This window comes from Thalassophryne amazonica, chromosome 13 (genome assembly GCF_902500255.1).
Source record: "Thalassophryne amazonica chromosome 13, fThaAma1.1, whole genome shotgun sequence".
NCBI classification, from domain to species: domain Eukaryota; kingdom Metazoa; phylum Chordata; class Actinopteri; order Batrachoidiformes; family Batrachoididae; genus Thalassophryne; species Thalassophryne amazonica.
Genome location: NC_047115.1, coordinates 72,968,220 through 72,981,806, shown reverse-complemented (window position 1 = coordinate 72,981,806; position 13,587 = coordinate 72,968,220).

The following is a 13,587-nucleotide window of genomic DNA, read 5'->3' as shown; positions in this document are numbered from 1 at the left end:
GTAAATTGAAATACATGTTAACAGCTGAGGGTTCAGTCCTAAAGAAGTTGTGAAATTCTATTTTGAGGACTTTGAAAAAAGAATTTCCACTTAACTCATTTTAGCTAATTTTCCTGAAAATTTCTGATACCCTCTTGACAGGTCCACAATGATATTATAGAAATATGATTATGGAATAATCGCCCTTGTTATGTATGTATGTATTTTTTTGTCGTCGTGGTTGCGGCAAGGAAGATTGTCTCTTGATTGATTCCCGTACAGGATGGCGGATGCAGAGATGACTGAACAGGCCTAGTCTTGACACACACTGTTTCTGATGCTGATGCTGCAGTAAGCTTTGGCCAGTTAGGATCGTGCTCTCTCTCTCTCTCTCTCTCTCTCTCTCTCTCTCTCTCTCTTTCTCTTTCTCTCCTTCCTCTTTCTCCTCTGTGTTGTTCATCTGCCTTTTTTCGAAGACTTCCACTTCTGTGTAGATCATTTCTCCCCCGCTGGCTTGATCCCTTGCTTGTTCTTCCTGGTCTTCCAGTCGATGGAGCAGCTCTTGAGGTTGTGCTGCAGGAGGTCCTTGTCACATTTCTTCTGCCCTCCTTTAGACCGTTTTCCTTCACTCAGTTGGGAGTAGAAGATCTGCTTGGTAAGTGGGCTGTCACCCATCTTAATGAAGTGACCCAACCACTGAAGTTGGTACTTGATGATGACACACTTTGTGCTCTGGAGCTTGGCTTTAGTCAGGATACTGATATTGGTACGTTAGTCTTCCCACCTGATGTGGAGGATACGCCTCAGGAAGCCTTGGTGGAACTGCCAGAGGGTCTTCAGGTGGAGGTAAGTGTTTTCCGAGGTCTCAGATCTGTACAGCACACTTGGCATGACAAGAACATTTTTGTCCCGTGTCCAAAACCTCTGTTGTTGACAGCATGTGTGAATCGGATCAAAGGCAGTTCCTGTACACTTGAGTCTGTTTTGGATCTTGCCATCAATGTCAGTATTTGGCTGTCAACATGTGGCTACCCAGGTATGAAAAGAGGGTCACATTCTCCAGGACCTGTCTGTGAAGTTTTACAGCAGGAAGCGTTGGATTGACCATGTTGGGTGGAGGCTGACACAGGGTGTATCTTCTTCACAAGATGGGTGTAGTCTTAGTTGAAGGTTTCAAATGTTTTCTGAAGACCTTCTTCTGTAAAGGATGACACGCTTCGGCTGTAGGCGTAGTGGAAGTCCAAGAGCAAAGTGATTTTGATTGTTTTCTTGGCTCTCAGTCAGCTCAGGTTGAAAAGCTTTCCATCTGTTCCGTACATGATGCCAATTAATGGTGGCACCTTGTCTTTGATCAGGAGGGGGATTGTTGCCACGAAGATGATGAAGAGTGTAGGTGAGATGATACAGCCCTGCTTTACTTCTGATTGAACATTGCCGGCTTCAGTTTTTATGCCAATTCCCAGAACTTTGATCGACATGTCCTCCTGTAGAAGCCTCTGGATTTTGCTGAATTCCCCACAGAGCACACTGTAAACACAAAGGAAGGACAGCAGGAGAGAGAGCAGCGGAGTCGGATGTTGTCAGTGATGCCACCTTGAGCTGTGTGTAACCTGGACACTTGTCCTTCACTAAAACAGGAAATCAGACACTGATAAAAGGTGATGTTGAAGGCAGAGATAAGCACACATAAAACACAACGTCCTTCACAACTGCCTTCATAAAACAGTGCTAAAACAAAACCAAGTGCACAAAAGGCACAACGTACAAGACTGGCAGGAACTAATCATTCTCCGCCACTGAAAATCTGCTTTGCAAAGACAGGTTCATTTGAGATGGACACAGATGCTATGGAGCAGAAAGAAACAGGGATCTCTCACAGGGGGAGATCTTCACACTCTCAATCAATCACACACACGTTTTAAAGATGTTCAGCTTGTATGTCCCCACACTTATCTGATACAGGAGCTGTACGAGGGTTAATCCTTCATCAGTCTTCTTTTTTCATGTCTGGGTTGCTCTTTGCTCATTGATGCTGCTTATCACCAAACTCAGTGTTTCACCATTGTTGCCATAGCTTCTGTCATCTGTACAGGGAGTTCATCTTTGTGCTGCCACACAATTGGCTTCTGCTGCTCCTGCCAGGTCTCCTGTCACTTGTCTGTGCATCTATGGTAGCCACCCATAGGTCAACACTGGGGGTGTGTCTTTCGAATGGTGCGACTCATTGTCTATACAGAGCATCCGGAAAGTATTCACAGCACTTCACGTTTTCCACATTTTGTGATGTTACAGCCTGATTCCATAAGGGAGTAAATTAAATTCTCTCAAAATTCTTCACACAATACCCCATAATGACAACATGGAAAAAGTTTTTTTTTTTTTTTTTTTTTTTTTGCAAATTTATTAAAAAAACCACCCCTAACAAATCACATGTACATAAGTATTCACACCCTTTGCGAAATACTTTGGCAGCAATTATAGCCTCAAGACTTCTTGAATATAATGCCACAAGCTTGGTGCACCTGTCTTTGGGCAGAGTTGCTCATTCCTCTTTGCAGGACCTCTCAAGCTCCGTCAAGTTGGATGGGGAGCATTGGTGTCCAGCCATTTCCAAATCTCTCTAGAGATGTTCAGTCGGATTGTCATTGTCCTGCTGAAAGATGAACGGTCTCCCCAGTCTGAGGTCAAGAGCATTCTGGAGCAGGTTTTCATCCAAGATGTCTCTGTACATTGCTACATTCATCTTTCTCTCAATCCTGACTAGTCTCCCAGTTCCTGCTGCTGAAAAACATCCCCACAGCATGATGCTGCCAGGGATGAGCGAGTACACCATGATCTGTATCTGTATCTGTTCAACCATCTAAATGATCTGTATCTGTGTCTGTACTCAGAGTGTGCGGAGTCTAGACTGGAAGTGGGCGTGGTTTAACCAGAAATGGGTGGGGGTTAAATTCGTACATTATTTTAAACCTGAAATTGATATGGATTGATCAGAAGTTGCTATATTTATTGCTTATTTGAAAACTATTTACAGAACAGCCTCAAAACTGAGATTCAAATCAATGATTTTGATCACAAAAGTAACAGAACTATTTACAGAACAAGTTTTTTTAGGAACTCAGTACATGAATATTCTTAAGTGTATGAATGAATATTTACAGAGCAGCCTCAGAATTGACATTCAGTGTAGTAGGAAATTCTGAACTACTAAGTATGCATGAACAAGAGTTGTCATACTCAACACAACTTTCTTCTTCTTCTTCTTTTTTCATTTTATGATCAAACTGTGATTTTTTTCAATTATTTATTTATTTTTACTACCTAACGTTCTTGGCACACAAAGTTAAACAATGTTGATTAAGGTGTGTGTGTCTGTGTCTGTGTGCATGTGTGTGTGTGTGTGACTGAGTGAGAGGGAGAGAAAGAGGTTGTTTTTTAATGATCTGTGTGAACTTGGTGATTCATGCAAACATCCAGTGATGGCAAACAGGGAAATAATATGTCAGCCTTGTTCACTGTATTCTTCTCAAAAGCACCACGTTCAGTACGAGCAAAATTTTCTAACTGACTTTATATCACCAGCCAAACTAAGAGCAAACAAACGGTTAAAAAAAACCCAGACCGGAGTGGAGGCGGTGACCGACTGTCTTGTCAAATGCTCCACGTACGTTACGAAACAAGTTCACCAAGTAACTTTAAATAACATACAAACCAAAACAGAGGCAGAGTGAAGAAAACCTAAGGAGTACTGAGAGAGCAACGTGAGGTAGAGTCAAGCCAAGCACACAGAGAGAGAGAGATCAGTTCCTGTCTGCGTGTGTGTGCGTGAGAGTGAAGTCTGTGTGCACACATGTGTCTGTGTAGGGAGGGGCGGGCGCTGTGTGTGTCTGGCCAATCACAGAGCATGAAGACAGTCAGTTACCCACTCAGGATTTTCCTTCAGCATGAGCACAGATATTGATGAGTTTTACTCATATCATGCTCGTGCTTGTCAAAAATGCTTTATCCGTACCCGATACTAGTCCGAAACGAGTATCCGGCTCAACCCTAGATGCTGCCACCATGATGCTTCACTGTAGGGATGGTGACTGATTTCCTCCAAACATGACACCTGGCATTCATGCCAAAGAGTTCAATCTTTGTCTCATCAGATTGAATAATTTTGTTTCTCATGGTCTGGGAGTCCTTCAGATGCCTTTTGGCAAAATCCAGACAGGCTGCCATGTGTTGTTTACTAAGGAGTGGCTTTCTTCTGGCCACTCTGCCATACAGTCCTGATTGGTGGATTGCTGCAGAGATGGTTGTCCTTCTGGAAGGTTCTCCTCTTTCCACAGAGGAATGCTGGAACTCTGAGAGAGTGACCATGGGGTTCTTGGTCACCTCTCTGACTGAGGCCCTTCCTTCCTGATTGCTCAGTTTAGACGGGTGACCAGCTGTGGGAAGAGTCTTGGTGGATCCAAATGTCTTCTATTTACAGATGATGGAGGCCACTTTACTCATTGGGACCTTATATGTAGACAGGTATGTGCTTTTCCAAATTATGTGCAGTCAACTGAATTTACCCCAGCTGGACACCAATTAAGCTGTAGAAACATCTCTAGGATGATCAGTGGAAACAGGATACACCTGAGCTCAGTTTTGAGCTTCATGGCAAAGGCTGTGAATGCTTATGTGCATATGATTTCTTAGTTTTTTTTTTACTTTTAATAAATTTGCAATAATGTCCAAAAACTTTTTTTCACATTGTCATTATGGGATATTGTGTGTAGAATTTTGAGAGAAATAAAAGAATTTCATCCATTTTGGAATAAAGCTGTAACATAAAATGTGAAAAAACTAAAGTGCTGCGAATACGTTCCAGATGTACTGTACCTTTGGGATTGGCAGATTGTGCAGGAGTCCACTCACAGTAGTGGAAACACTCTGGACTGTGGATGTTATTACTTATAACTGTAATTCAGCATTCTGAGGTCTACTGGATTTGATTGCTCCCGGAAAGACTATAAAATACTGCTTACAAAAACATATGCCCTGGCTTAAATGTGGACTTGCGACATCTTAGGGGTAAATGCTGGTGTTCAAAGCAAGGATGGTGTCACTCAAGGCTGGAGGTAGCCTATCATGAATGGCACAGTTGCTTACCTCATTATAAATTTGCTTATCACTGGAAGTCTGCCTCACAGCTTTATAAATGCATTCAGGGAAGACTAATGATTCAGTAGATTATAGCAAAATATATTGACTGCGATCATAATAAAGTATATTTTATTTGTCAACATAAATTTCATAAATACTATGACCAAAGAAACCTACTAAAACAGTTAGCTGTTGTTATTTGGGAGATAATATATAAATTGAACTGAATAAATGTACTAAAACATATTAGTAGGGGAAACTGGGGCACAGTGGATCAGAAATGTTTTGTGTCAGCATAAACACATTATGCAAAGGTTCAGGTCATTCTATTGTGGATTTAATACAGCAGGTTATTGTTTATAAGGCTGTGTTATTTAATTTACAGGTGTTTAAAATCAATTTTAAAATTTTTGATTCACTGTGCCCCGGACACTAATTCACGGAGCACAGTGAATCAACTTAGAATATAATGAAAAAACATATGATTAATAAAGATGTCTTCAAAATTATTAAACATATGCTGATGCATATACAAACTATAATCCAGCAAACCAGCTATGTAATGTGTGAGTGTCTTATATAGTGATAAGTCCTTTAGAAACTATTATAAATACAACTGTCATCATTTCTGTTAAAACATAAAAAACAGTTGTTTATATACACAAATTATAGAAATAATTCATGGAAAAATAAATGTATAAGCATCAACAAGTAATATTTGTCAACCACTTGATACTGGGGCTTAGTAAATCACTCTCTAGACTGATTCACTGTGCCCCGGGTGAATGTGACACACATGAGTCATGTTATCAAATAGCTGATAGTCTGGAGAAGACATAACACATACTCATCAGTTGGACGGGGTAGTCTTCTAACTAATAATTTTTTGGGCCACATTTCCTCTGTTGTGAGAAATAAATACAAAGACACTGACATCCACAAAATTTATTTTTGAAAAAACTGACTTCACTTGCCACTTAGTTTTACCCTTAATATAACCAAAAACAAAATACAAATTTATAAGAGGTGTGTGTTTATGCATAAAAATATGGCATAACTGCTGCAAATATATATGTAGTTTTGCAGATATAGCTACTGATTCACTGTGCCCCGGTTTCCCTTATTTGTATTTTGGGTAATTTTGGCTCAATTAGAGTGTATTTATTCACAGAGATGGCATGTATCCATCTATCATATACAGTTGTGGTCAGAAGTTTTCATACACCCATCATGCTCCTTTTATACCCAATCATGACACTCACAATTAGTGTCCTCAGTTCCCAAACGCTTATTGAATGTTGTTAGAAGGAAAGGTGATGTAACACAGTGGTAAATGTACCACTGTCCCAACTTTTTTGAAATGTGTTGCAGGCATCCATTTCAAAATGAGCAAATATTTGCACAAAAACAATAAAGTTTATCAGTTTGAACATTAAATATCTTCTCTTTGTGGTGTATTCAATTGAATATAGTTGAAGAGGATTTGCAAATCGTATTCTGTTTTTATTTACATTTCACACAACGTCCCAACTTCATTGGAATTGGGGTTGTACATATATAAAGTTAAAACTTTTAATAAGTGGTGCTGAAAGTTTTACAGTGTCTTTTAACATGACAAGGTCAAGGCCCATTAACTCCTCATTAGTGATTATGATGGACTACAGCTGGTAGTTTCTCTTTTCCAAAATAGAAAGGATGTGTTTGACAGCAGTCACTGGACTGAATAATGGGAAACTCTAAAGAACTCAGGGAGGACTAAGAAGGAGAATTGTTCATTTAAACAAGTTGGGAAGATCTCTTGGAGCTAGTTTTAAACAACTGCAGATTCTAAGATAATCAGTTCAAACAATTGTATGTAAATACAAAATAAATAAATAAATAAATAAAAACACCTTCAAGCTAGCTAGACTGAAATTTGTAGCGACCCACATGGACAAGAGTTTATGGTCAGACAAGACAAAGACTGAGCAGTTTGACCACAATGACAAGAGATATGTTTGGAGGTGCAAAGGCGAGTCTTTCAAACCTAAGAACACTGTACCAGCTGTCAAGCATGGTGGTGGTAGCACCATGCTGTGGGGCTGTTTTGTTGCCAGTGGTGCTGGTGGATGGAATAATGAAGGAGGAAGATTGCCTCCAAATTCTTCAACATCACCTCAAATCAACAGCTATACTATTGAAACTTGGTCACCATTGGGTTGTTCCAACAGGACAACAATCCCAGACCCACATCAAAAATAGTTCTGGGTCATTGTATAAAGCAGGAATCTGGAATGGCCTTCCCAAAGGCCTGACCTCAACCCTATTGAAAATTTGTGGGTTATGCTTAAAAGCTGGTTGCATTTCAGGAACTCAACCAGTTTAAATTAACTCTACCCATTCTGCCAAGAACAGTGGTCAACATTGTTAACTGAAGTAGGCAGGTATAGAAAATGGATGGATGGATGTAAGACAGATTTTTTTTCAACATTGCTATGGTATGATTTCATTAAAGGAGTTCCAGACCTTCTCTGGAACTGGAGATGAAATATTGACCGGTGGCAACTAATCTTTTGTAAACCTTTAACCTGAATGGGAATGACGGTGTTTGTCATATCAGTCATTTGGACAAACAAACACAGAGTGTCTGCCTACCCTCGAGGGCGGGGCGAGGATAATGAACAAAGCAGATCTCACGTGCAGACTCATTACAGGTTAAGTAAAACAGGTGTTTGTCAGCTTCAGGCAGACCTACGTGGACGAGGCTGTTTCATGTGCTGCTTCCTCACACATTACTCTTTAGCTAAATTGCTGTGAGTGGAGGCTTTGCCCAGCCCATCCCTCATCATCCACCCTGACCTCGCTCCCCTCCCTGCTGCAGGCAGGCCTGCAGATAAAAAAAGCTGAAAAACGACTCCAGGAATCCTAAATATTAGTGGTTGTAAATCAGCCCCCAGTGGCCTATGAATAGCAATTATCTTTTTCTTGCTAATAAATCCCCGCAGTCACAGATAAGATGGTTTCCCTTCATAACCTGCAGTAAAAACAGCCATGCATTGAGCAAGCAAATGAGAGGAGTGCAGCAAATAAAGGAGCACTGTGGATTTAGTCATAAGAGAAAATATGTAATCTGTTGTGAACAATATGAACTGACAGACAACCGCTGCATGATCAGGCCACTGTGGGAACATAAGTACAGAGAGCTCTTATCAATACCTTATCAATACCTGCTGAATGTGAATCACTTCAGTGCACAGTGGCAAAAGGTTTTGTCAAAATGTCACTGAGGGAGTGGAGGTAAATTGGACTGATTGTATCATTCTATGCATCTCATAGGAACCCTTCTTTGATTTGATCTATTGGAGATCAGAGGGTCCAACAAGGTTTAGCTGTTTTAAACCAGATTTAAATGGACTACTGTTTAAACAGTAGTTTCTTGACTGAACAAGTGAATCGTCTGCACTAACCCATGGTGCCTTGGGGCAAGCGTTGGTTCCACAGAAGCTTTTACACAGTACAGTTCAGTGATTTTGACCTTTGACTCTTGGCGTCACCATGCCTAACATGCAAACAAAGTTCGGTGACAATCAGACAAATAGGAAATAATTTATACAAGTCCAGGTTGGCTGAGGCAGGTCAGCTGGACTTATTTCCTTGAAAATGTTTCGCTCTTCTTTCAGAAAAGCTTCATCAGTTTAACAGCACAGTCTGTGAGTGTGCCTAGTACATACACCAAAGGATATTTTTGAAATGACCGTTGCTACTCTAGCAATCACCACTTTCTTTCTGCAGGCCTTGTCACTGACTTCTTGGTCCTTTCTTAAATGAAAATTGTCAAAATATGATTCCGCACTGGCTCTCAGCTCCAGATAGTTCAATGCTCGACTTGCCAAAATCATGACTGCCAAGCCTGCACATTATGTGTGTGTTGTCAGATTGGGTGTTTTTTTTAATTTATTTAGCTTTGGCTACATTGCTTTTTATAATACACTAGTTGAAGCAATTAGGACAATTAAAATGCTGAAAAAAATACAGATCCATAGTTCTGAGCAGTTTTGAGTGCATTGTGACAGCTTTTGAACAGTTTTTGGGCTGGAAACCATCAGCTGCATTTCGCAATGATATGCTTCGTGGCTGTGGGCTCATTCACTCATTCAATAAAACAAATAAATAAGGGGAGGTGATGGTGTAGTAGTCTAGGTCTAGAGGTTAAAGCGTTGGGCTTGAGACCAGAGGCTCCTTGGTTGACATCCCAGTCTGACCAGAAAATCACTATGGGCCCTTGGGCAAGGTCCTTAATCCCCTAGTTGCTCCCGGTGTGTAGTGAGGACCTTGTATGGCAGCACCCTGACATCGGGGTGAATGTGAGGCATTATTATCACTTACTGAGGCGTTGCTAGGCTGGTAGCACAGATTTACATTTACGCTACCTGTCTATACCTGCCCGCAGTAATGGGCATCTATATCCAAATACCCGTCTGTTGTGCATAAAGTGATGACGTCATAGCATGTACAACCCAAGAACTGTCCGCAGATGATAACATGAAAAGGCGTTTAGTGTGTGTTGGTCCCAATATGGATATTATGGATGATTTTATCATAGATAGTCCTACAATGAACAGCAGCCAAAACAGCCAGCTTGATGAGGACACCCTGGTGAATTTGAAGAGCAGCGCGGTACCAGCCAACATGACAAAAGTTAAAGTGAGCCAACTTTTTATGTATGCATTTGCTGGGTGTCGTGCGTTTTGAAATGACATTAAATATTGTTAATGTGATTCCACATGTTGTGTATTTCAGTAAGTGATAATAATGCAAATAACATGCAGTTGTCGTGCGCTATGCATTTTCAGAGTCCCTCCATCCATGCCCAGTCGCCCAAAATGACCGATATTCACCCGTATTCAGAGATTCCTTGTTATCTCCCGTTGGTGCTGTATTTAGTTTTGGATTTTTGTTCATTCGTTGTTCCCTTTGTGTTGTATTTTGTTGTGTGTTTGATTTTGGACTCTTGTATCCCCGTGGCTCTCACATTGCTTGCAGACTGTTATTCACATTTTTGGATAATTAATTAAATCACCTTGTGTTTTCACCTCACCTCTGTTTTGATTGCTGCCTGCATTTTGGGTTCAGTTTTGACATTACTAAATGTAACAGGGTGATCTCTTTGACGTGAATGCCAGGCATCATGCTTGGAGGGAACCAGGCACCATCCCTACAGTGAAGCATGGTTGGTGGCAGTATCATTCTGTGGGGATGTTTTTCAATGGCAGGAACTGGGAGACTAGTCAGGACTGAGGGAAGGATGAATGCAGCAATGTATAGAGACATCCTGGATGAAAACCTGCTCCAGAGTGCTCTTGACCTCAGATTGGGATGACAGTTCATCTTTCAGCAGGACAATGACCCTAAGCACACAGCCAAGATATCAAAGGAGTGGATTCTGAATGGATAAGCCAGAACCCAGACCTAAATCTGATTGAACACCTCTGGCGAGATCTGAAAATGACTGTGCACTGACGCTCCCCATCCAACCTGATGGAACATCAACAAAGTATTGAGCAAAGGGTAAGAGTACATATGTACATGTGATTTCTTAGTTTTTTTTAAATAAATTTGCAAAAATTTCAAAAAAACTTTTTTCATGTCATTATGGGGTTTTGTGAGTAGAATTTTGAGGGACATATGAATTTACTCCATTTTGGAATAAGGCTGTAACATAATAAAATGTGGAAAAAGTGAACCGTTGTGAATACTTACCGGATGCACCATATGCAATACAACACAGCATTTTACAACTGAGAATCAAAGAATGAAAATAAATGACCCATATGCCGTACCATTTTGTGGGCACCCTTCGGTTGGGGTCCCAAAATTATGGACTGGTTACAAAACAGAGGCACTAACCCACTGCTGTGCATTGATTGGCTCAACAACTGAAAGCTGCAGCCCTTATGCAAACAGTTGAGACTGTTTCAAATATTAAAACCAATCACACACGGAGCAAAATTATATTCTTACCAGTTTGTTTCAGTTGGATTCATCATCACAGCCTGTGGCAAACTTATTAAAGTAAAGCATCCTGATTTTGGAAAACAACATCTGAAAATAGTTAAATTTCTTGCCATGGTTGAAGCAACATGGCATTTTTCAAGCAGTCCCTCTGCTCCTGCTGCATTTCTCAGCCTGAACCAGTGGATGCTTTGTCCCACAATAAAAAATGAACTTATTTTAAAAGTTGAAAGAGTAACAGCACCTCTTTCATTCACATCAGTGTTTACCACAGGCATGAGTCGACGCTTCAGCATGCTGCCCACGATGAAATTTAATCCCATGATCCACCAAGATAAAAATAAAATTATTATTGCATGTTTTCTAACTCTCCCTGATCCACTCCCAGGCAATTAACTCTATCAGGTGTGCTCATTCAATCAAGAGCACACTTAAAAAAAAATCAGGTGTGACTTGAGTAGGTTGATGTGGAAAACATGCACGACAGGTGCCCTCCAGGAACAGGGTTGGTGACCCCTGGTTTACACGCTCAAGGTGAATGACAACATCTACTACAGAGCAGTTAAGATATATGATAGACAATCTAACTCTTATCATCACTGTAAGTTTCTGGAAAAGCATAAGTTTGTAGACTTTGAAAATCTGAAGGTATTCAAATATGCCTGTTTCATATATAAATGTTTACATGGACCAGCACCAATTCCTGTTAAATAATTCATACACATAAAAAGACTCACATGGTATGGTACAAGATCTGACACAAGAGGTGACTGTGAGATCAGACCACCTTTGGTCAGAACGTGTTATCCATTAAAGGTGGGCAAGCTTGGGACAACCTCCCAGTCACAATCAGGGAGCGCACCACTTTCAGTACTTTCAAAGGACAACTGAAAGCATGGTTACTATCAAATCAGACATGCAACCATCTGTAGCCTAAAACACAGTTCACCCGTGGAGGCACCGTTCAAGTTTCTTTTTCAGTTATATGTACACAATTCCCTTGTGTATTTTATTTTATTACATGGTTTAGTAGTCTTTACATAATAAACTTGTGTATGACACCCTGTGCAATATTTACACTTGTGCATGTGAATGAGTTTATTGGGCATCATGCAATACAACCTAGTACTGTAATGTGCAATTACGACCAGGCACTGGAGCAATTTTGCACTTATCACTTGTCACTTTAATAGAGTACTTTTGCACCTCAACACCCATCATGAAACTCTTTTGGTTCCTCCACCTGTCGGCTACTTATAATCTATCAATTATTGTTATGTTGAATTGTAAATATCTGACTGCTGGGATAGGCTCCAGCACTCCACGACCCTTGATTGGACTAAGCGGTTGAAGATGAGTGTGTGTGTGTGTGTGTATTTTCTTTTAATTGTTTTTCTGTCATTATTAATTTACTTTGGTATGTTCTGTGGTCTTAGTCTGTTTTTATGTTACTGGGACGACGTATGAAAATTAGCACCTTGCTATAATCCGGCACATTTACATGTAACTATGTCCATTAATATGCACTGTCCCATTTCAAATAAAAATATAAAAAAAAAATACATGCTCCGTCTACCAAACAAAAGGGTACTGCTGGCGGTGGAAATGCAAGCTAAGCCAGACTGAACTTTTCCAACCCGTAAGTCTGACGCAGACAGCTTGGTGGAAACAAGGTTTAAGTACGTTTTGTCAGTTTTTTGTTGTTTCATCCGTTGTTTTTGGTCACATTTTTCTCTACGGAGCTCCCCCTACAGCTTGGGGGTACATTTGTCACAAAACTGTTATAAAACTCACTGCCCACCCACCCCTACCTCTCCCACTTTCCATGTGCATTTGTTTTTACACAATCCATGGAACCATGTCAAGAAAGCAACAACCCACAGAAATACACAGGGAATACAGTTTAGCTCAGGCAGACTCTCACTCCAAAGCTTCCCTCAGCAGCAGGAACACAGGTTTGCATCTTTTTTTCACACTTCTTTATCTGTCAGCTCTGCTATTCCAAGAAAGTCCAGCTGAGGTTATCCTGTATCGCGTTGTTTTCCCTATTCCTCTCTTCCTACGACAGTGTTTTTTCCCTCTTTTTTTTTCTTGCTTTTTTCCACAGGCTCTGTCATGATTATGAACATATAAAAAATAAATTTGGCTTGTTCTTATAGCCACTAGCTCACCTGTGCCTTGATAGGGGGCTAGTATGTGTTGTTGTCGTTCCATAAAGCAGTTTGTGCGTCTTGCGAGACCCAAGACTCTCAATCACACAACACCGGGTCAGTGTCTCTGAAGTTGCAAGGCTGGTTTTCTGCTATGAGACCCTTGGTGGTGGACAGAGCCTTCATTCTCCCCAAAACTAGTTATTTAATCATTACAATTACTCCCAAACTGAAAAATGAAGGTAAAATAGTTACTTAGTTCCCCTGTAAGCATAAACTTTGCAACTTATCTGAACATGTGCCAATAAAAAAAGCCCTCCTACACTGAACA